General features: G+C 51.8%; 1 non-coding gene across 1 annotated transcript; it reads left to right on the top strand.

Moving 5' to 3' along the window:
• The first annotated feature begins 9,898 nt into the window (after positions 1-9,898).
• Positions 9,899-9,979, top strand: TRNAS-ACU. The gene has a single exon. It is a non-coding gene; the product is annotated as a tRNA-Ser (tRNA).
• The last annotated feature ends 14,668 nt before the right edge of the window (positions 9,980-24,647 follow it).

A 24,647-nucleotide genomic window follows, 5' to 3' on the forward strand; every position in this document is an offset into this window, starting at 1 on the left:
AGCTGCTGCCAGAGAGTCGCCCCCCACAAGGGCCGGCCAGCTAGTTCCCAATCTTTAGCTTCCCAGGCTGTTATCCAGGTACGGAGACCTTTGTACAACGCCCAACTGTCAGTGTATAAATACACGCGTGGCGGGGACCCTTCAATAGCCAAGGTCGCTGCCCTCAATTCCGCCCACTGGCTGGATCCAGCTGTTCCCCATGCCATAGCCACAACGTCTGCGTATGGGGCATACGCAATGGCTCTCCATTGCCGGGTCCCCTGTGCAGTGTAGGCTGCCGATCCGTCTGTAAACCACACATAACAGCGTTCCTCAGCTGACAGCTGGTCCACCGACGGGGCCTCCGTTACAGGTGAGGGGGGTGCCGGGTCCTCCACGGGGGGCAGATCATCCGTAAGGGAGGGCACATGTTCGAAGGTAACCGCCCCCAACAATATAGCATGGGGGGTGGAGATTGCAGGTCGGCCGAGCAACATGCGCTTTTGCAGGTAATGCTGCCATTTAAAATGAGTGGAACTTTGCGCCACGCCGGTCTGCACTTGGCCGGGATCCTCTTGCACCCAACGACCCAAAGGAATGGGCGTCCGCACCACTACTGGCGTGGGGCCAGTTATGCGCTCGGTGTCCTGTAGCGCCCACACAACTGCCAGAATTTGCTTTTCCAACGGAGTATATCCGGGTTCCGCCCCTTTTAGGGTTCGAGACCAAAAGCCTATTGGCTCTTTCTGTTGACCCCCCACTGGCTGCCACAGCCCCCAGGACGCCACATCTGCCACAGTGGTAACCTCCAACTCAAAAGGAACTCCTGGCAAGGGGGCGTGGAGCCGGGCATGTGTTAACAATGCATCCTTGCACAATTCAAATGCAGTCTGATGGCTGCGCTCCCACTTCCAGGGAGCTGCTTTACGAACTAGGGTCTGCAGTGGTCGCATCAAAAATGCAAGGTGAGGAATAAAAGCCCGCCAAAACCCCAAAAGGCCCAGAAACGCTTGTAATTCCCTCTTGGTCTGCGGCACGGGGTATCCCTGGACCGTTTGCCGCACCTTCTGAGGAATTTGCCGCTCTGTTCCTGCCCACATAATCCCCAAGAAAAGAACAGTCTGAGCCGGACCCTGTATCTTCTGTGGGTTCAGGGTCCAACCTCGGCCTTCCAAGCCGGTGGCCACAGCATGCAAGGCATCGGCCACTACTTCCCGGGAGGGGCCAGAGACCATAACATCATCAATGTAATGGTAACTGTGGGTCATAGGAGGTAATTGCACTCGGGCCAAATCCGCACTAACCAGCTGGTGACAAATTGTTGGGGAGTGCTTCCATCCCTGGGGCAATACACAAAAGGTATACTGGCGAGCTTGCCATGAAAAAGCAAACTGATCCTGACAGCTGGGGGCAATAGCAATCGAGAAAAAAGCATTAGCAAGATCCACAACAGCATGCCATGGCTGGGCAGCTGCTGCTATATGCTCTATCACCGTTACTATGTCTGGCACAACAGCTGCCAACGGGGGAGTCACTTTGTTAAGCTCTCTATAATCCACTGTCATTCGCCACGTTCCATCCGGCTTTCTCACTGGCCAGATGGGGCTGTTGTAGGGGCTCAATGCAGGTCTAATAATCTCAGCTTCTAGCAAGGCATCCACTGTCTGGGTGATTTCTTCCTCCCCTCCAGGGAGACGATACTGTTTCCTGTAAACCACAGCTGTTGGGGGTGGTAATACCACCGGCTCCCAGCGTGGAGCGCCCCGCAGAATAGTCAGTAATCGCACTTCTTGTACTCGTGCTGCATTCACATACTGGGGGTGGCCAAAGGCGAAGAGACCGTACTGCGTGTCCACAGACCGGCCTCGCAAAACATCAATACCCAAAATATACTCCCGTATAGCCGCGGCTAGAATTGTGGCCCGAAATGGGGGTGCCTTCCCCATAGTCAACGTAACAGTAACTTCATATGCCTGAATCTCGGCCCCTCCAAGGCCTCTCACCATGGCCACACGGCCGTGAGTCTGCGCTGAATGAAGAATAGTGACCTCAGCCCCTGTATCAATCAATGCCAGTACATGCTGCACACCTCCCCTCGGCCAACGTATCGTGAGGGGTACATAGGGGCGTTGGTCCCCCGCCTCCCTCCCTGGTGCGACCGCTGCCACACGCGGGGCGGAGGACCCGCCCCCCCCTCAGTAGGGTCGCGGGAGTCGCCATTCAGCCGGTGGGGGGGGCAACTCGCTCGTGTCCTTGTGATCCACTCCCTTTTCCCCCTCGGCCCCAACGCTTCTCTTCGAGGGGGGCAGCTGTATCCACCGCTTGTATAATTCTATGGTCGGCTTGCCATTAATATCATCCCGGGAAACACCAGCTCGCAACAAGTCTTGCCACAAAATCTTCCGGGGTACCCACACCTCCCCTTTTTCCTGCCCCCCCCCCCAGCGGGGTCCTTCCCTTGCTGTCCTTTAGAAGCCCGAACGGCCCGCGGCCGCGTTCTGGCTAACGCCGTTTCCAACTGTGTAAAAGTAATAGCCAATTTACCCACTTGCCCATCTGCTGCCATAACGACTGCCAGGAGGGAGGGCTTCAATTCATCCGGGGCTAAACGTAGAAGAGTGGCTTTGGTTGATTTAGACACCGGAATGTCGTCAGGGCCCTCTGTGCCCCCCATCCCGACAGCCCACGCCATTCCCAACTGCCGGAGGGCCCGCACCCCCTCAATCATGGTCTTCCAGGGAGTTACTAGAGCCTCTAGCTCGCCCACTGACGGGTAGGCTACATCTACCGCCACCGCTAGCCAGCGGTACAGAGATGGGGCTTCTATATCAGTCCCGTTCTCCTGGGGTTGCGGGGGATTTGACAGCTGTGCGCGTACCTGTGAGTCTTGAGACAGGACTCCTAGCTGCTGCAACTCCATCCGGAGGAGTAGGACCGTGTTCCCCGCGCAGTCCCACACTCTGACCAGCCAGCCTAGGACGTTCTCACCCGGCTCTTGTCGGAACGTCTTCACAATCTCCTGTAGCTCCGTCGTTTTGTACGTCCTCCAGACCGGGGGCTGCAGCTGGTCACCTTCTGCCCGCAACTCCCGTACCGGGCGGGCGCGGGCTATTGTAAGTTTTGATTCTCCTTCCTCCCCATCCGATGAGGAGGAAGAGTCCCATATATTACCATCCCAGGCGGCAGGGTCCCAAGAAGGGGCCGCAGTCACCGCCCGCACCTGCGCCGTGGTCACCGGCCGGCGCCCCAACTTAAGCCGCCGCTTATTCGCCACGCGGGCCACCAGCACTTCGCATCATCTTGTCAACTCCTGGGCTCGTTCTGCTTGGGAGGTAACAACCTCCTGAGCCACGGCACGAGCTTCCACTAAAGCCGTGCACTCGGACGTTTTCCCCTCCAGGGCCCGCCGCAAGCGGAGCACCTCTTCGTCCTGAGCCCGGAGCGCGGTGAGGAGGAGCCATCCCAGCTCCCCCATCGCTCGCCGCTCCGTCCCAGACCGCCGGCCTGCCCGCAGCCGCTGAAGCCCCTCGAGTAACCGCTCGGGAGTAACGTCAGCCGACTTCTGGAACTCCGGCCAATCGGCTGGAGCCGCCCAGCCTGCCAAAACCCGTGCAACCGGTCCCCAGCGCTCCGACTGGGGCCACCCCGGTATGCGCTGTAGGGACAGCGACGGCTTCCCTACCTCCCCTGCCTTCAGCCAAAACGGCATCGTCTCACAGAGTACCCTGCTCGCAACGCCACTTGTTATTGCCCAAAAGGGTCCGAGGTACTCTGTAAGAACGAGATCGACTCCACACTGAGAGTAATTGGTTTTTAATGAAGGATACCGTGACACACCGGCAACGGGGACTCCGCTCGTTGCGGCCACTGATATGGGGAACCCAGCACCCTACCAGTCGGCCTGGGTCGAAGTCCAAACCTAGTAAAAGCAAGCTTCTATTTAATCTCACTAGCAGCAAAGCAGCATAGACATAATAAAACATAGCTCTCTACTCCGCACACCTGTTTCCCATGGCCCACCGCCAAGGACTCTTCACTTGGCGGCCTAAACCGGTCATACTTGGCTAGAACTGATACAGAATGACCGATAATAACCGGAGCTGGGAAAGCGAACATAAACAACGCCTAGCTCAACCGTAACAAATTCTTCCGCAGCTCCCTGCTCTGCTACACCCCCGAAGGAGAGGGAACCTCCTCTGCCACTTTGAGTGTGTGGGTGGGAGCAGCCATTAGACAGAGCTGCCAGGAGGTGGGGAGGGGGGTTGGATAGTTGGGGGGGGTGATTAGAGGGTGGGGGGGTCTCTGGAGGGGGCAGTCAGGGGACAAGGAGCAGGGGGGTTGGATGGGTTGAGGGTTCAGCGGGTGGAGCGGGGTCGGGGCAGGCAGGGAGCAGAGGGAGTTGGATGGGTCGGGAGTTGTGGGGGCCTGTCGGGGCGGGGAGCGGTTGGATGGGGCGTGGGAGTCCCGGGGGTCTGTCTGGGGGCGGGGGTGTGGATAAGGGTCAGGGGGACAGGTAGGGGGTAGGGTCCTAGGGAGGCAGTTACAGTGGGGGGGTCCCAGGAGGGGGAAGTCAGGGGACAAGGAGCAGAGGGGGTTGGGGGTTCTGAGGGGGGCAGCCAGGGGGCAGGAAGTGGGAGGCAGTGGATGGGGTGGGGCTAGGGCGAGGCTCCCTGGGTGCACACCCTAATGAAATGTGCTGCACACGCCTATGGTCACGGGGGTGAGCTACTCGCATCCTTTTCCTGTTTGTGCCTTTTCTTTCCGTCTCAAAACCTGAGAACAATTCTCTCTGGTTCTTCCCCTTCTCTCTCCCCTCCCCACATGTGGCTAGAAAATCCAAGGAGATTCCCTCGTTTTCCCTAAAATTATTGACTCTCTAGTCTCTTATTTTCCCTATTTTCTCTGTAATTCTTAAATTCTCCTCAGCTTTGGGATGTGAACCCAGCCCGTTTATCTGCAGCAATTTGTCCTTGGGTAGGTAGAATTTGCTGTCCTGTGTCACTCCCCCAGCGTGGGTGGGGGTTAGTAGGTGCTGGCTGGGGGAGCCCGCAGACATGGCTGCCTCTGGGGGGGAGATGGGGGGGGCGATCTCTGCCAGCGACAGGACAGGGCCGCACAGGAGGGGAAGGGAGGAGCCAGTGTCCCTATGGAGCCGGCCCAGCCCCTTTGGTTCTGCTCTTTTCCAGCATTTTGTTCAGAGACTTTATTACTGGGGAGGCTGAAAAATCTCCCTGTGGGCTTAGCCTAGCAGGAGGGACCAGGTCTCCCCTGCAATAAAGAGATGGAGCATGTTCCCAGCATGGCAGAGCCTAGGCTGTGTCTCTGCAGGGAAAGATCCTGGGGGAATCGTGATGTGACATGAACTAAAGCCTGTTCTGAAACCTCCAGAACTGCCCTTCTCGCCCTGCCAGGCTGCAGGATGTCGTCCATGTTTCGCTCCAGCTCATCCCATCCTCCCATGGGACAGGGAAGGGAAATGGCTGCAGTGGAGCCAGTTCAGGTAGGGATTATTGGGGGGTTGCTGGTGGGTTCCTGCTGGAGGGGAGGGACACCAAATGCACCGGAGGAGGGAGGCTTGGGCAGTCTGGAGGTTGGAGTAGCCAAAACATTCACGGGTGGAGAATGGGAGGAGGCCAGGGTGTAGCAAACCTGTTGGGACTTGTTTAATATGCGGCTTCCATTCTAGGAACAGACCCAAGTAGCTCTTGTGTCATACAGGGGGCCTGTGATATGCAGGGGGTCAGATTAGATGCTCTAATGGTCTCTTCTGGCCATAAAGTCGACTAATTTCTGGCAAACTGAGTGTAGCATTGGGAGCAGCGTCTGATGTTTCCCTGTCTAGCCGGCTTGCTGCCTAGAACGAACGCTCCTTGAGTGGGGTGATCCACAGGGAGTAGCTCAAACCTCCAAAGTGCCTGGCCAGGGGCAGGACATTAGCCCAGCAAGGGAGGGGTGTGGCAGTGACATCACAAAGGCCTTTTGCAGGACCTCAGCCTATTGGTCCAAGGTGGTGGGGAGGTGGTGACCTCACAGAGAGATGCTGACATCAGCCAGGCAGGACCGGGGCGAGGGGCCAGGGAGACCTCAGAGACCCCTGTGGCTTTGTTTCAGCAAGTCTCCTTCTCCAGGTCTCTCTCTGAGGACTGAGAGAGTATTCGGGTTCACGGACGTGAGCGCCAGGAGGAACCTCTTTTGAGTTTTCTCCTCCCCTTTCAGTGATTTTACTAGAAAACTGCCGTCCCTGTTTAGAAGGTAAGAGCCTCCTGGAGGTTTGAAACCTGTTCAGTCTGATCCATCTGGTGAGAGTTGAATTCTAGGCATGGAAAACATGAGCTTAAGGAGGCAGAATTTTATTGCGCACCTGGGATTTTGTCCCTTAGAATCACTGGGGAGATTAGGGTTTGTCCTTTTTGTTTCACCTTTTCCTCCATCCCTCCCTCCCTCCTTTCTCTTTGTCTCTTGCTTCTTTTGTCCTTTTTCCTGTTCTCCTCCCAACACCAGGAGGGTGTGTGTGTGTGTGTGTGTGTTGTGGAGCACTGCTCTGCAGCTCCCACTGTGGGAGGTCCACCCAAAAATGTGGGGCTGAAATAGAGCTCGGGCAGTGATCCCCACCAGTGACCTGGGCCATCCTTTGGGTTCTCTGCTGAGAACCCTCAGCCTCCCGTCCTCAGGCTCTACACTGATTGGCTGAGCAGAGGGTTATTGACAGGGAGGAGACTCAGATCCTTGTTGTTCTCTTTCAAGACCAAGGAAATAAGTCAGAACCAGTTGTGTGTCTGATGAATTTTGCTGCTCTCTGCATTAATGGTCTCTGAGCAGTTCATGATTCTCTCTAACATTGCAGTTCTCCTCAAATACTTGCTGAATAATTCCTGTGCACTGTTGTTGGTCTGGAGCTCATCTGAGAGCACTTTATTCAGGTCATTCAATGTCTGAAATTCAAGATCTGATGGTTAGTTTGTAAAAGCAGCAAAGAGTCCTGTGGCACCTTATAGACTAGCATATGTTTTGGAGCATGAGCTTTCGTGGGTGAATACCCACTTCGTCGGATGCATGTAGTGGAAATTTCCAGGAGCAGGTATACTGAAAATCAGGGCTCTTGGGTCCTATTCCCAAGTCTGCCCCTGACTGGCTGTGTGACCTAAGACAAGTCAATTCTCCTTTCTCAGCCTCAGCTTCTCCCTCTTTCGAGTAGGGATAATAATGATCTGCTCCTACCTACCTCATGGTGGGTGGAGGCAGGGCCAGCTCCAGGTTTTTTGCCACCCCAAGGAAAAAAAAAATTTGGCTGCCCCCACCCAGCCCTGGGCTCCCCCCCATCAGGGCCGGCTCCAGAGCCCAGCGGGGCAAGCCCCCGCGTGGGGCGGCCCTTTCCCGGGGGGGCGGCAGGCTGGGCCGGGGGACCTGCCGCAGTCATGCCTGCGGGAGGTCCACCGGAGCCCCGGGACGACCGGACCTGCCGCAGGCATGACTGCGGTGGGGGCGCTCTTACCGCGGATCCTGTGGACCTCCCCCTGGCATGACTGCTGACGGTTCGCTGGTCGCGCGGCTCGGCTGGACCTCCCGCAGGCATGCCTGCGGCAGCTCAACCGGAGCCGCCGGACCAGCGAACCGCCCGCAGCTGCGGGAGGTCCAGCCGAGCCGCGCGACCAGCAGACCCTCCGCAGTCATACCCGCGGGAGGTCCGCTGCTCCCGCGGCTCGGGGGCGCCTCCCAGGCATGACTGCTTGGGGCGGCCAAATTTGTAGAGCCGCCCCTGCCCCCCATAACCCTTGCTGCCCGAGCCCTGGGCTCTGCCGCCCCCACCTGCACCCCCTGCCGCCCCAGCTCTGGCCTCCCCCCACCCACACCCCCCTGCCGCCCCAGCTCTGGGCTCTCCTCCACACACACCCGATGCTGCCCAGCCCTGGGCTCCCCCTTCCCCACCAGTGTTCCCCCCCCACCCACACTCCCTCTGCTGCCCCAGCCCTGGGCTCCCCCCCGCACCTGCACCCTCCTTCCACCCCAGCCCTGGGTCACTGGTAACTTGCTCCCAGGGCGGGTCATTCAGCAGGAATTTTGGATATGCACAGAACACAGACAGGACTGGTTCCCGCATGGTTACAGAGCTGCAGTAAAGTGGAACAATTTTCAGCTTGTGTGATTGGAGGAGATCTGGATGCATATTATAAGACTGTCCTCCATAAATGAGGAAAAGTTGAGGTGCCTTTATTATTCTTTATTTCTATGGGGAATTTGCAAGTGCAATATCACTGTCTTCCTTTTAAACAAACAAAACTAGAAAAAAATGACAATCACTGTTGAAAATAGCAATTCCAGTCCTAAAAACCCCTGGGAAGCATTTCTTGCTCAATTTTATCTAGTAGGATGCCCCTGGAACAATGGGATCGAGAAACCTGCATCTCTGAAAGTGCAGCCATGGAGACACCACACAGCAGCCTTCCCTAGCAGGGGCAGGGGGGCGAGAAGGGACGTCATCCGAGCTCCCTGCATCCAGGTCACTTTCCTCAGCCGGGCTGCGTCAGGGGAGGGCAGAGAGCAGCAGCTTCTGATGCTCCCCTCACAGCCCAGCCCAGGTGGGGAAAGTGACCAGGACGCAGGGAGCACATAGTGCTGCTCCTCGCTCCCCCCACCCTCTGTGGGGCCACGGAGGAGCATTGGGGCAGGGGAGAGCAGTGAGCACCTTTACACGGCCACACGGTGCCCTTTGACCCCCTGGAGCCCTGGGCGGCTGCCAGGGGCCCCACCCCTAAGGCCGGCCGGGCTCCCCCGCACGAACAGCAGAGACACAGGGAGACTGGCCACCCCCTGAGCAGAGGTAGCCTGGGCGGCTCGTAATGGAGGCTCGGGGGGGCTCAGCCTCCCCAAACCTTGCGTCGCCAAGGGGACAGTGGGGCCCATGACTAGGGGCCCTGGCCAAATTGGGCCCCCCTGGAAAACTCTCCCCCATGTCAGCCCCAGGGCTGGAGGAGCTCCCACTCCCTGCTACAACCCGGGGCCTGCAGCAGGGGCACAGAGCTTCTCTGGTCTCGGGGCCGCAGCGGGGCCGGGGGAAAGGAGTGACAGGGTGGGGCCAGTGGGGGAAGGGGTGGAAGGGGGCGGAGCCACACACAGAAGTGGGGGGGGGCAGGGTTCCGGTGCTGGGGCCCCCGCACTTGTTCTCCCTTTCCCTGGGCTTTGGCATCACTAGCCCCTGCTTAGCGAGTAGGGGTCAGTGGTCCCCAAAATGTGGGGCGTGACTCCTAGGGGGACACAGAGGAAGATTGATGGGGGCACCTCAGGGCCTGAGCCAGCCCCCATGGAGGGCAGGGAGGGAGCCCCACTCTGTCCCAGCTCTTCCCCAACCCCACCCTCAGCCTGGGCCCCTGGCTCCCAGCCCGGCCTCGACCCCCTGACCTCTGTCCGCACCCCTCTCCCCAGCAAGCAACGGCCTCACTCCCAGCCCCGGTTCTCGACCGCGGCTTCCGAGGGGCCACAGCCATGGACACGAGGGCGCAGTGTGAAATGTTTGGGGACCACTGGGTTAGGGGGACGTCCTCAATCACTTCTCTGCAGTCCAATGAAAGCGATTCCTCACCCACCCACCCCTCCGTCAGGACGGCCTAGGTACGTTCTGCTCCCTTCACCCGTACAGGAAGGAGAATAACATTTCATTCCACTCAACTCTAAAGTGATTTGTTACCCACCACCAGCCCAAACTGGTCATTTTGGGGAAGCGGCCCCATCATGCTGCATAGCTAGGCAGAGTAGGGGTGTCTGTGCAAACACGGCCTGTTCCTGAAGTCTTCCCCCAGCTCCTCACTAGATGTGATGGGGGAGCTCATTCAGCCCCTGCTTCCGCTTAGTATTTAAAAACTCCTTAGTGTCCCTCTCTCTGCCGGCCTTAGATTTCTCCTCCTTTCCCTATCTTAGCAGCTCAGATGAGGTGGCCAAGTGGTTAAGGTGATGGACTACTAATCCATCGTGCTTTGCACGCAGGGTTCAAATCCCATTCTCATTGTCTGCATTTACTCTTCTTTCTCCTTTATAGACAACCATCTCCCCCCTTGGTACAATGACAGATCCAACAATGTTGCTTCTTGCAAACAAAAACCTTCTCAGAATCTCAGCTGCACCCCCGCCCTTGCTTCAAATAAAATGTCTAAATCCCAGATTTCTAAAAAAATTCTCTAGTCCGGCATTTCTTAGTTTTTATCTCAAAGGGGAACAGCCTCATAATCTCCCCCAAACACCCTGGGACCTCCCCAAATAATTAAACTACCCCCAACCTGAGCAAGGCCACAACAGTGAACCAGAGCTAGTGCCTAGGCCAAGCTGTTCTGAAGGAAGCAACTCAACCATTTTCTCTCTGCTTCCCTTGGCAAAGTCTGGTTGAGAAAACAGAATTCCCCAAACTGAAAATTTTCTGCTGAAAAACCACTACTAGTCTGTTTGGGGACTTTGGTTTGAATGTACTATTATTATTCTCTTCTGATTTCTGAATCAGTTTTGTCATCCAGGTGTGTTTCCAGCTGTTGAGTTGTGGGGGAGAGAGGCTAACTCATGATGTCTCTACCCTCCCTTTCATAGTTTCTTCCAACTGGCTAGGAAGTACCTTTGCTAGGATGTGAGCCAAGCAGTGTCCATTGTCGCTGTGCTATCTCGGAGAAATCTGCATTGTATACGGTTCCTGGGATAGTCCTTGGCAGTGTGGATCCCTTTAATGGGCCAGCAGCGAGTCTGGCTCCTCCATTGTCACACCTGAAAGGCTGGTGGTGGGCATTTCCCAACCTCATCTCAGTCACACACACAGAGCAAAACTTCCCAGCCAATGCTACACACACAATGCAACACAATAGTAATGTTCAACAGAACAAGACTTTTGAAATGATACCTCACCAGGCAGACTTTGTACAAACTGTATCGTCATTATATGAGAGTGGTGAATATGGGGCTTCCAGGGTGCTGCTTTGAGCACAGCGTGCAACCCCTGGGCTGATATGGCAATGGAGATGTACCCTTAGAGTCCATCTCTCCTGGGATAAAGATGGCAGCACGGCTGGCCTGGACCATCTGATGTGGGCTCATGAAGCTAAAGCTGAGAGGCTAAAAACTGTGGGGCAGATATTTGTGTTCACACTGAAGCCTGGGTTTGGAAACCCTCACCCCTCATGGGGTCTCAGAGGTTGGGCTCAAGCCCATCTGTCTGCCCTGTAATTTTATAGTCTTGCAGCCCAAGCCCCATAACCCTGAGTCAGCTGACCCGGGCTTTGCGACAGGTGCCCTGGGTGTTTTAATCACGGTGCAGACATAACATTAGGTTACGTCTCCAGTGCAATGAAACACCCATGACTGGCCCGTGTTACATTAATCAGGGTCATGCGGCTTGGGCTGTAACGTTGCAGTGTCCGTGTCTCGGCTCAGGCTCAGTCCCCTGCTCTAGGAGCCCAGAAGGTTGGGAGGGAGTTTAGCAAGTGGAAATGGTAAAACCGCAGGGGAGTATTACCCTGGACTCATGGCATTTCTCCATCGGTCTGTCTGCTCTGGGGCAGGGACAGAAACACGTCCTGCTGCTTTTGTTATTTCAAAGGGCAGGTTAGGATTTTCATTCTCAGACACAGTGCACAAAACAGGACTCCACCCTCGGCATAAACGAAACGAGCTGCCCACAGATTCTGGCAGCCACAATGAGCATTTGGTGAGAGAGCTCAAACCTGCCCCTGTCCCAGAGGAACGGGGTCGTCTGTGAGGGGACCGGACCACTGACCTATCAGCTCCTAACTCCCAAACTTTCAGTAACTCTATCCTCAGTGCCTGTGAGTGTAATTCAAACCATAAGAAAAACCGCACTAGGCTAGACCGAAGGTCCATCTAGCTCTGAATCTTGTCTTCTGACAGTAGCCAATACCAGGTGCCCCAAAAGCAACTCAGTAAGGTACCACTGGAACTTGAACCCAGGATCTCCTGTATACAAAACAGTGGTTTTAGCCAGCTAAGCCATGGTGCCTACAGTTGCTGAAGGGATCATGTCTGCACACACCTGACTCTCTGCCAACCTCCATCTGGGCCTGACAAGCTTTGCTGGTGTTTGGATTCAGTAAAGCAGAGGAGCAGGTGAAGTTTTACTCCCAAGGTTCTTTGGACAGGTCTACACTACAAAATTAGATCGGTGTAACTACATTACTCAGGGGTGTAAACAATTTACCTCCCTAAGCAATGCAGTTATATCAACCTAACCCCGGTGCAGATAGCGCTGTGTCAACAGGAGGGCTTCTCCCATCAACATAGCTTGGGGAGGGGCTTGGTTAGTGAAGATGAAGAGCATAGGTGGCCCATGGCTTTTGCATTTGGGGAGGCTGGGTGTGAGCGCTGGACGCTCCCTAGAAGTGGGGGGCCCATTGGTGCCCAGACCATGGTACTGCCCCCCCACCCTTCTCCTCTCTCTGAGGCCCCACCTGTGCTCCCCCCTTGCTCCTGTTTGCCCACTTTCCACCCCCCGCTCTTCCTCTTTGGCTGAGGACGGCTGATCCACCTCTCGCTCGCTCCTCTCCTCCCCCAAGGCCTTCCTGCCTGCTGCTCGTGCCTCTCCACCCCCTACCACAAGGTCTGCCCACCAGCTGCCACCTCCCTGACCCGTCCCTGGAACCCACCCTGCCCACCACCCACACCTCTCTGCCCCTCCCCTGAGACCCACCCTGTCCACGTCTTTCTTCGGTCGTCTGTTGTTATTCCATGAAACATCAAGAATGGAAATAAAAAGCTGAGTTTACTCCAGGGTGAGGAAACAAAGAAGCCACCAACCCCCTGGCATTGCTGCTTTAGTTAAAGTGTTTTAACTAAACAGCTATTGAATGTCCTCCCTATGCCCCTTGTGTCACCACAGCACATCCACGCTAGCAGTTCTTTGGGGGAAAACACATTCCAGAAAGGCATCTAGTCTTCATGAAATGACATCAGGAGATGGAGAATCCATCACTTTCCTTGGTAGCTTGTTCCTGTGGTGAATCATCCTCGCTGTTGAATATTTGTGCCTTAGTTGTAATATGAATTTGTCTCTTTTCACCTTCCAGCCATTGGGTCTTGTTATTCCTTTCTCTGCTATTTTAAAGAGTCCTTTAATACCCAATCCTTTCTCTCCATTAAGGCACTTCAACACTTCAATGAAGTCACCTTTCAATCTTCTTTTGATAAGCTGGACAGGTTGAGCTCTTTCAATAGCTCCCTAGAAGGCATTTTTCTCCAGCCCTCAGGACATTTGGTGGCTCTTTGCTGCCCCAGCTCCAGTTTCACAACATCTTTTTCAAACGAGGACACCAAAACTGGAGGCAGTATTCCAGTATCAGTCTCACTGATGCCGTGTCACCTCCTGTGACGTTACTGACATAATCTGTAACTGTATAGATCACTGTTGTGACCACTGTTCTATATTTGCAGCCAATATTGTAGAAAGGTTGTCATGTAAGGGGTCTATGGAAAGGTTCTGATTGGTTGATTATAATGATGCTATCTCTAGATGTGTATCATTTTTGTAGTTGATGTTATAAGTATTGGCTCTGTTCTGTCCATATTTCAAACTTGTGCTCTGCTTCCGGGAAACACCCCAGCCTGACAAGTTGGTGTCAGTTCTGCCTAGCCTGCTTGATGGCCCATTAAAGACCATCAGCTCTACAATTGACCCACTGAGAGAAGGCAGATACGCCTTGTGACTCAGCAAGGTCTGCAGGGACCTGCCTATGGACAGAACTCTAAGGTTTTTCTATGCCACGTGCTGGACAGAGTGTCCTTGGGACAAAGAAAGCAAACACCACATGGCAAGAGACTATAAAAGGCTGATGCCTCATCTCCATCTTGTCTTCAATCCTGCTTCATACCTCTGGAGAGCCTTTGCTACAAACTGAAGCTCTGTACAAAGGACTGAATGACCCATCCCAGCTGTTTATTGAACCTGCAGTTTATTCCATCACTGCTACAAGCCTGAACCAAGAACTTTCCCATTACTGTGTGTGAAGGGTTAAAATCCATGTGCATGTTATATAACAACCTGGTCTATGGATTGTGGCAGCTCTTTTCCAGACCCGAAGTCCAGACTATGGTCTACCCACTATGACTGTTTTGATGGTTTAAATTACACTCACAGGCACTGATGATATTACTGAAAGTTTGGGAGTTAGGAGCTGGTAGGTCAGTGGCCCAGTCCCCTCACAGATGACCCCGTCCCTGTGGGACAGGGGCAGGTCTGAGCTCTCACACCAAATGCCTCATTGTGGCTGTCAGAATCTGTGGGCAGCTCATTTAGTTTAGGCCGAGGGTTGAGTCCTGCTTCGTGCACCATGTGTGAGAATGAAAATCCTAAACCGCCCTTTGAAATAACGAATGCAGCAGGACGTGTTATTGTCCCTGCCTCAGAGCAGACAGACCAATGGAGAAATGCCATTGAGACCAGGGTAATACTCCACTGCCGTTCCACCTTTTTTACTTGCTACACTCCCTCCCAGCCTTATGAGGTATCAGAGCCTGGTATTGAGCCTGAGCCGAGATGTCTACACTGCAAATTTACCACCCCACAGCCCAAGTCCCGGGAGCCTGAGCTGGTATGGGGCAGCCCTGGGTGTTACATTGCAGTGTGGACATAAGCCTATTGTGTTTCATTTCTTAGGTTCTGCTGCCATCGTGTGGCCATTTCCTTCCCCTCCTTTCTGTCCAAAGCGCAGAGCCCAGTTCCTCCAGAGGGAGAAGGACATCTTCCTTCTTCCCTTCCTCAACAGCCCCCTTCCCTGGAGAGCCCTTTGCTGGGGTCTGGGTGGGGAACAGCTGTTTCTGAGGATTAATTTCATATTAATGGTGTTGATCTACAGATTTTACAGCCAGACTAGATCACTAGGTACCTCTGCTCTGACCTGATTCAGAACAGAGTCCAGAGAATTTTACCCAGTGACTCCTACATCCACCCCAAGATCTTCTGGCTGAACGAGGAGGGTTCATTCAGAAAGTCATCGTGTTTGGGTGTAAAGGTGTGAAATGATGGGGAAATTGGCCCCTCTTTCAAGTTTAAATGTTGTAACTTCTACATCTAGACCGGGGTGGCCACCCTGAGCCTGAGAAGGAGCCAGAATTTCCCAGTGTCACTGCCAAACCTGAACCTTTGTATGCAACTACTGAGTCAATTGTGAACCTTCCCATCATTGTCCTTTGTTCTTAATCCTGAGGCTATTGCCCCATCATGGGGCCATTTCCCGCCTCTCTTTCATACAGAAGCACAATTTTCTTTGCACAGACACAGGAACAGCAAGATCTTTCTCTGTCCCTTGTGCAAAGCAGGAGGCCAAATTCCATGGAAACAATGGACAAGCAGGGGGCCCTGGGCACATCCAGCCCTGGCCGTGAGATGTTCCCTCCCCTCTTTCTTTATGCCCCTGTTGTTATTTCATGGATTGTCTGGGATGGGGAAAAAGCTGAGTTCACTCCAGGTGGAGGGGAAAAGAACCCTGAAAATCTCAGGACCCAACCCTGCTACCGGGATCACTGAGGTGCTGGGAATCTGCCTGGGAAAAGGACTGTGTGAATTGTCAAGGTGGGGAATGAATAACAATCTACAACAAGATCCACCTCATTAAGCACTGACACAGGCTAATCCTGCTGGCAATAGAAGGGAAACTGGGAGCCATTCTTTGCTGTTCAGCCATGGAAACAGTGATCCAATTGCACCACAGTGAATGTGCTGGGGAAAGCTGGACTTCACAGGCAGGTGGAAATAGCAGATCCTAGAAATACCTTGCGCTTCCCACACCACTGCTGCCACCAGGGCCTCACAGCATCCCCCACCATGACCTTGCAGCAGGGGATTGCAGCACCCCCAACCCAATGCAGGGGAGATGGCTGAGTGTATCTCTGCACCCTGAGACCAGGGCACCCACTCTCTCTGCCCCACACATAGAATCTGGCCCTGCTGAAAAGTGACCCCTATGAACAAGTCACCTCCAGGAGAGCAGGATTGGTCCTCAGAGAGGGGAATGGGCTTCTCGTGAAGCTTATAGGTCACTGGATGCACTGGAAACAGGAGGGCTCTGAGTGTAACCCATAGCAAACACAACCTGCTAGGGGATGTAGCTCAGTGGTTGAGCACATGCTTTGCATGTATGAGGCCCTGGCTTCAATCCCCAACATCTCCATGATCATTTTTTTCATCCTGCTGCTTTGCTCATGCCCAGAGGGGATGTGGCCCACCAGTCTCCCTGCACCAGTTTCAGTCCTGCTTAGTGAAGGGCAAGTGACAATTGCATGGAAGGTCTGGGGGGGTTCTGCTCCTAAGTCACCTCGGTACGTTTAAGATTCCCACCCACTGTGCTGCTTGGCACAAGGGTAGATGAGAAGGGCGAATCCTCCAGCACTGGAGGGAAAAGTCCCATCTGCACGGACTGAGAGGCAAGGAAACAGAGGGGCAGTCAGTGCTCAGGGAGGAGAGAGGTCAGTGATTTACTCCCAGCAGGTGACACTGTCTTTTTGAGTATCAGATATCAGAGGGGTAGCCGTGTTAGTCTGGTCCTGTAGAAGCAGCAAAGAATCCTGTGGCACCTTCTAGACTAACAGACGTATTGGAGCATGAGCTTTCGTGGGTGAATCCCCACTTCGTCAGATGAATGGAGTGGGAATTCTGTGACTGGCTAGCCAACTACAAAAGCAGTTTCTCCTCCCTTGGTGATCTCATCTCAACTGCTAGAAGAGGGTCTCATCCTCCCTGATTGAACTAACCTCGTTATCTCTAGACTGGTTCTTGCCTGCATACTTATACCTGCCCCTGCAAATTTCCACTACATTCATCTGACAAAGTGGGGATTCACCCACGGAAGCTTATGCTCCAATACGTCTGTTAGTCTGTAAGGTGCCACTGGACTCTGTCTTTTTGAGGCGAGTGCTGCTGGCTTGGGATGGTGCTGACGATGGATAGAAAAAAGGCTGGAGTCAATGGCAGATGGGACCACAGAAGGGGAAGGGGAATGGCAGCCCCACAGAAGGTCCTCGGTGCTCAGATGCCCCCAGTTATTGCACCCTGGCCTGTCCTAGAGAGAGAAAAGACACCGAGGGACCCAGCCCCCCTACAGTGATCCCATGGACAAGAACCTGGTTAGGAGTGGGGTGAAGGTTCCCTCTGGGCAAAGGGGAGCTGAAATCCCTCCGTGTCCTGGAATTTAAGCAACAAAAGCTTCAAACCCTGCATGGGTGTGGGCTGAGGTGCATCAGCAGAAGGTTGGGCAGGACAGGGGCAGGAGGTTTGTATAATTTTTGGTGGTGCCCAGAATGGGACCAAGTCCTGCCCCACACACCTGTGTAAGGCTCTGGGAAGGAGTTTGGGTGTGGGAGGGAGAGGGGTTGGGCGCTGGGAGAGTTTGGGTGCAGGGTCTGGGCTCAGTCAGAGGGTTGGGGTGCAGGAGTGGGTGTGGGGGGCAGGCTCTTGGAGGGAGTTTGGGTGCAGCTGTGGGGTCTGGGCTGGGGCAGGGGGTTCTGGGTGCAGGAGAGGGTGAGGGGTGCAGTATTTACCTCTGGCATCTCCCAAAAGCAACGTGCACCCACCTCTGGCAGCAGCCCATAAGCGGGAGGGCCTCGGGCGTCTCTGTGCACCGCTGCCCGCAGACTCCACCCCTGCAGCTCCCATTGCCACAGCTGGCAGTTGGGGCGGGGGCAGCATGTGGAGACCCCACCACCACCACAGTTGTTCTTCTCACAGCTGGCTGATGGGGGGCAGCAGGGGAAATTCCCAAATCTGGGGGAATCTCTCTGTGCCCCACTGTTAGTTCTCCATCCTTTCTCCCCCTAACCACGCACACCACTCCCCATTATCAGTGTTTTAAAGTAAACCCTCCCTCCCTCCCTTTATGGGATACAGACTCTCTGTGACAGAGACTGACTGGGGCTCCTCTCTGCATGGCCCCAGTGGGGAAGGAAAGAGACTGGGGGAGGGGGAGAAGATGGGCAGAAGGAGTCAAATGGGGCAAAGCCAGAATAGAGGAGATTTTCTTCCTGTTAAAATGTACTGGAGTCTCATCACTGAAAAGCCGCATCTTGAGTTAAGTTTGAACCAGCAGCCTTTCAATTACCAGGCAAAGGTGTGAACCACAGAGACTGATAACTGCCTGCTTCCCAAATGTGTTTAAAAAACATCTTCAGGGGTGCAACTGGTTAGTGCAGAGGGGCCATCTGTTGGGGTTATGAGTTCAAGCTTTCTCTCAAGCCCTTGTTTCTCTTACCTGTGTAGTTTGTTTTGCCTAATTCATATACAAAGTGCTATACTAGAAAAAGGAGAGTAAGTTCTAAAATGTAGAGGTGGGTGCATACTTTAGAAACATCGCCCCTATGCTGCCATTAGTTCCATTAGATTGTTTACTGGAAGGGCAAATTGATTTCCTTGCTACTGAGAAAGATGCCAGGACAGGTCTGTGGGCACCAGAGCTCTCTGCTTCTTCCAGCTCCTTCCCTGCTCCAGTCACTGCTGTAGGAGGATCCTATATGCACTGAGCCTAAACATTTTCTTGGGCCTTCTTAGCATAATTGGCAGCATGTCAGTCTCATACTCAGTAGGTCCTGAGCTCACACCTCAGAAAAGACAATGGTTTTCTGCTCCCTGCTTCAGATTTTCTAAAGGAAATCAGAGAAAAGAAGCTATAGGAGAGTGGTTCCTAGACACTCTAACACACACAGATTTTTCTAAGGCATTAACTTTTCCTTCTCTGTGGAGTTTGTATTCTCCATAGAGCAAAATAAAACAAAAACATGCAAGTCTAAGACTAATACAGTATGAAACTCAATACAGATAAAATCTCACCCTCAGAGATCTTCCAATAAGCTTCTTTTGAAGACTAGACTTATTTCTTGTCTGGGCCCAATCTTTTCACCTGGTATAGTCCTTGTTCCAGCTCAGGTGGTAGCTAGGGGATTTCTCATGACTGCAGCCACCTTTCTTCTGTTCCACCCCCTTATACAGCTTTGGTACAAGGCAGGAATCTTTTGTCTCGCTCCTGGGGAAAAGCCCCAGGTTTAAGATGGATTCCTGTACCAGGTGACATGGCCACATGTCCTGTGAGACCCCCCCAAGCCTTCATTGTTCCTGGCCTGACTCACAGATGGTGCAGGACAGAGCCATCTCCAGTCAATTGTCCTGGTTAATGGGAGCCATCAGGAGTCCAAACCACTATTAATTAATGGCCCACACTTTGCATCATTACAACAGGACCTCAGAGTTATAGTTCATATTTCTAGCTTCAGATACAGGAATGATCGGTTCATACAAATAGGCTGAACACACACAGTAGATAATAAGCTTTGTAATGATACTGCACAAGAGACCTTTTGCATGAAGCATGTTCCAGTTACATTATATTCACACTCATTAGCATATTTTCATAAAATCATCAACATCACAGCAGGGAAAGGGTTTTACGGCGGCACCTGGGAGCAGTTGAGTTTCATGTCGAGGCTGTGCTATGAGTTCCTCCAGGTTTCCCATAAGCACACAGGGCCCTTAGCGGGTACTCTCGATACAGGAATGGCCCAGATACAATGAAGTGATGGGAATTGCATTTTCCTTTTTAATTTGTGAATTTCCAATGACATTTCTGTTTGTGATTTTGTTTTGCTTCGTATAACTGTGTTTTCTCAGGGACTTGATATTTACCAGGCTAACTAACAGCTAATAACGGGAGACTTCCAAGCAGGGTGTGGGCGAGCAGAAAAGAACTGTAAGAGACGCTGGTTTTCGACCTTGTGTTAGATAAGAATAGAATGCAGATTGTAGCAGAAATTGCTGAGAGAAGTAAGCTATCAGAAAGGAATATGTACAAACAAAATGCAGTTGTTGCTCCTTACTGTATGTCACAAAAGGTATAAATGCTTGCCTTAATTGTTTATCTAACCGAGACCTACCTCGGGAGGGGAAACTCTGCCTGTCTGTACTCTCCCGAATAACTGCAGTTGCTCGAAATAAACGGCATAATATAACAACATTTAACATCCCTGTGGTGGGAAGAACATCTCAACAGCCCAACACTGTGGCATTTGATTTCAAAAAGGAGAACTATACAAAAATGAGGGGGTTAGTTAAACAGAAATTAAAAGGTACAGTGACTAAAGTGAAATTCCTGTAAGCTGCATGGACACTTTAATGACACCATAATAGAGGCCCAACTTAAATGTATACCCCAATTTAAGAAACACAGTAAAAGAACTAAAAAAGAGCCACCGGGGCTTAACAACCATGTAAAAGAAGCAGTGAGAGACAAAAAGACTTCCTTTAAAAAGTGGAAGTCAAATCCTAGAAAGGAGCATAAACATTGCCAAATTGTAGGTGACAAATCTGAGGAACTGTCACAGACTGAAGTGTCACTAGAGGAGGTTTTGGAATTAATTGATAAACTCAACATTAACAAGTCACCGGGACCAGATGGCATTCACCCAAGAGTTCTGAAAGAACTCAAATGTGAAGTTGCGGAACTATTAACTATGGTTTGTAACCTGTCCTTTGAATCGGCTTCGGTACCCAATGACTGGAAGTTAGCTAATGTAACGCCAATATTTTAAAAGGGCTCTAGAGGTGATCCCGGCAATTACAGACCAGTAAGTCTAACATCGGTACCGGGCAAATTAGTTGAAACAATAGTAAAGAATAAAATTGTCAGACACATAGAAGAACATAAATTGTTGGGCAAAAGTCAACACGGTTTCCGTAAAGGGAAATCCTGTCTTACTAATCTATTAGAGTTCTTTGAGGGGGTCAACAAACATGTGGACAAGGGGGATCCAGTGGACATAGTGTACTTAGATTTCCAGAAAGCCTTTGACAAGGTCCCTCGCCAAAGGCTCTGACATAAATTAAGTTGTCATGGGATAAAAGGGAAGGTCCTTTCAAGCATTGAGAACTGGTTAAAAGACAGGGAACAAAGGGTAGGAATTAATGGTAAATTCTCAGAATGGAGAGGGGTAACTAGTGGTGTTCCCCAAGGGTGAGTCCTAGGACCAATCCTATTCACCTTATTCATAAATGATTTGGAGAAAGGGGTAAACAGTGAGGTGGCAAAGTTTGCAGATGATTCTAAACTGCTCAAGATAGTTAAGACCAAAGCAGACTGTGAAGAACTTAAAAAAGAGCTCACAAAACTAAGTGATTGGGCAACAAAATGGCACATGAAATTTAATGTGGATAAATGTAAAGTAATGCACACTGGAAAAAATAACTCCAATTATACATAAAATATGATGGGGACTGATTTAGCTACAACAAATCAGGAAAAAGATTTTGCAGTCATCGTGGATAGTTCTCTGAAGATGCCCACGCAGTGTGCAGAGGCGGTCAAAAAAGCAAACAGGATGTTAGGAATCATTAAAAAGGGGATAGAGAATAAGACTGACTATATTATTACCCTTATATATAACTCCATGGTATGCCCACATCTTGAATACTATGTACAGATGTGGTCGTCTCATCTCAAAAAAGATATACTGGCATTAGAAAAGGTTCAGAGAAGGGCAATTAAAATGATTAGGGGTTTGGAACGGGTCCCATATGAGGAGAGATTAAAGAGGCTAGGGCTTTTCAGCTTGGAAAAGAGGAGACTAAGAGGGAATATGATAGAGGTATATAAAATCATGAGTGATGTGGAGAAAGTAGATAAGGAAAAGTTATTTACTTACTCCCATAATACAAGAACTAGGGGCCACCAAATGAAATTAATAGGCAGCTGGTTTAAAACAAATAAAAGGAAGTTCTTCTTCACACAGCGCACAGTCAACTTGTGGAACTCCTTGCCTGAAGAGGTTGTGAAGGCTAGGACTATAACAGGGTTTAAAAGAGAACTGGATAAATCCATGGAGGTTAAGTCCATTAATGGCTATTAGCCAGGATGGGTAAGGAATGGTGTCCCTAGCCTCTGTTTGTCAGAGGATGGAGATGGATGGCAGGAGAGAGATCACTTGATCATTGTCTGTTAGGTTCACTCCCTGGGCTGCTTCTGCTCTACAACTATAATTGTCTTTTTACACCAAAATCACTAACTTGAGCACCCAATTCCATGTACAGTCCTAGTGGATGTAAGGCACAGGTAACTTTTGCCTCAGGGTAGCTTGTTGGCATCAACCCTCTCTCCCCCACCTGGAGCTGATGAAATTCCTGGCTGGAGGGACACACGCTCCTACAAGTCAAAAGGAAAGAAGCTGATAGAAAAGATCACAGGACTGACCCCAAAGAGGGGTGAACTGCAAAAGTCTGAAGCAGGCAACTCATCCGGCAGAGCTGAGAGACCACAGTGAAGATGGTGCAAAGATCACTATATTGGAATTAGCAAATGTGATTTTTTTAAACAAATCTTCGGGAAGCCCTAATAAAGGCATTTCTTACAGTTCTCTCCCATTTGGATTTTCTGATATCTAATAGAGAATGACATCTGACTGAAGCTTTTCCCAAATGCAGAGCATGTGTAGGGTCTCTCTCCACTGTGGATTCTACGATGTCTGACAAAGTCTGAGTGCTCAATGAAACTTTTCCCGCACTCAGAGCATGTGTAGGGCGTCTCTCATGTGTGGATTCTCTGATGTGTGATAAGGTGTGAGCGCTGACTGAAGCTTTTCCCGCACTCAGCGCATGTGTAGGGCTTCTCCCCTGTGTGGATTCTCTGGTGTGTGATAAGGGTTGAGCGTTGACTGAAGCTTTTCCCGCACTCAGAGCACGTGTAGGGCGTCTCTCCTGTGTGGATTCTCTGATGTGTGATAAGGTTTGAACGCCGACTGAAGCTTTTCCCGCACTCAGCGCACGTGTAGGGCGTCTCCCCTGTGTGGATTCTCTGATGTCTGATAAGGTGTGAGCACCGACTGAAGCTTTTCCCGCACTCAGAGCACGTGTAGGGCGTCTCCCCTGTGTGGATTCTCTGGTGTCTGATAAGGTGTGAGCGTTGACTGAAGCTTTTCCCGCACTCAGAGCACGTGTAGGGCGTCTCCCCTGTGTGGATTCTCTGGTGTCTGATAAGGTGTGAGCGCAGACTGAAGCTTTTCCCGCACTCAGCGCACGTGTAGGGCGTCTCCCCTGTGTGGATTCTCTGATGTCTGATAAGGCTTGAGCGCTGACTGAAGCTTTTCCCGCACTCAGCGCACGTGTAGGGCATCTCCCCTGTGTGGATTCTCTGATGTCTGATAAGGTGTGAGCGTTGACTGAAGCTTTTCCCGCACTCAGAGCACATGTAGGGCGTCTCCCCTGTGTGGATTCTCTGATGTGTGATAAGGTCTGAGCGCTGACTGAAGCTTTCCCCACACTCGTGGCATTTGTAGTGTGTCTCTTCCAAGTTGATTCTCTCATGTGTAATAAGGGCTGAGAGGCTACTGAAGTTCTCCTCTGGCCTCTGCTGAGTCTCAGAGGCTTTTACTTTTTCTCGGAGTGCACAACTCCTGGAAACATTCCCTTTGGGTCTTCCTGATAATGTCTCATGTGGTTCTCCTTGCTCAGCATCTTCCTGCTGGGGTTTCTGCTCCTCATTCTCACGCACCATTCTATCACCTGATGGGAGACAGAGAGAATCCCTGTGCCTGAGAGAAAGGAAATCTCCGAGACAGGAATTTTAAAAGGGATGAACAAACCAAAATATGTGCAGGAGAGATCAAACCTATCAGGAGCTGATTTTCCCCAGAGGAGAGAGGAAGGGATCAGTTTTGGTCTACATTTCACCAGAACATGCAGGGGAAAGTGGGATCAGGTAGGGATCTGCTGACAGTTGTTAGTCAGGATAGGTGGGAAGCCATGAGTGACATCTGCCTAATTATTCCACATCTGCAGGGAACAATCCTGAACTTGGAGAGCTCAAAGGGTCTTTGTAGGGCATCCCAAATGTTTCCTGTATTCATGGACAGTTTTTGACTTGCTTTAACCAAGTCCTCACCTGTGCAGGCAGCTCTCGGGAGCACTTCTTTCTCAGAACCCTGGAGGTCCGGGACCCACGGCTCTTCCCCTCGTTCCAGCTGTGAGACCACATCAGGTTTGGAATTTAGAAACCCTATGCCAGGCAAAGAAAACCAGGAAGGTCAGTGGAATTTGTGGGATACTTGTCACAAAGAATAGTCCATGGTTTTAAGCTCAGATCATTTTTAAGCAGTAACATCCCAAGACCAGCTTCCTTGGCTCCAAGTGGCAGGAGAATTATTATTATTATGTATCAGAGGGATAGCCGTGTTAGTCTGGATCTGTAAAAGCAGCAAAGAATCCTGTGGCACCTTATAGACTAACAGACATTTTGCAGCATGAGCTTTCGTGGGTGAATACCCACTTCTTCAGATGCAAGTGGTGGAAATTTCCAGGGGCAGGTTTATATATGCAAGCAAGAAGCAAGCTAGAGATAACGAGGTTAGTTCAATCAGGGAGGATGAGGCCCTGTTCTAGCAGTTGAGTGAAAACCAAGAGAGGAGAAACTGGTTCTGTAGTTGGCAAGCCATTCACAGTCTTTGTTTAATCCTGAGCTGATGGTGTCAAATTTGCAGATGAACTGGAGCTCAGCAGTTTCTCTTTGAAGTCTGGTCCTGAAGTTTTTTTGCTGCAGGACGGCCACCTTAAGATCTGCTATTGTGTGACCAGGGAGGTTGAAGTGTTCTCCTACAGGTTTTTGAATATTGCCATTCCTAACATCTGATTTGTGTCCATTTATCCTTTTCCTTAGAGACGTCCA

This window comes from Mauremys mutica, unplaced genomic scaffold (assembly GCF_020497125.1).
Source record: "Mauremys mutica isolate MM-2020 ecotype Southern unplaced genomic scaffold, ASM2049712v1 Super-Scaffold_100046, whole genome shotgun sequence".
Classification (NCBI taxonomy): Eukaryota; Metazoa; Chordata; order Testudines; family Geoemydidae; genus Mauremys; species Mauremys mutica.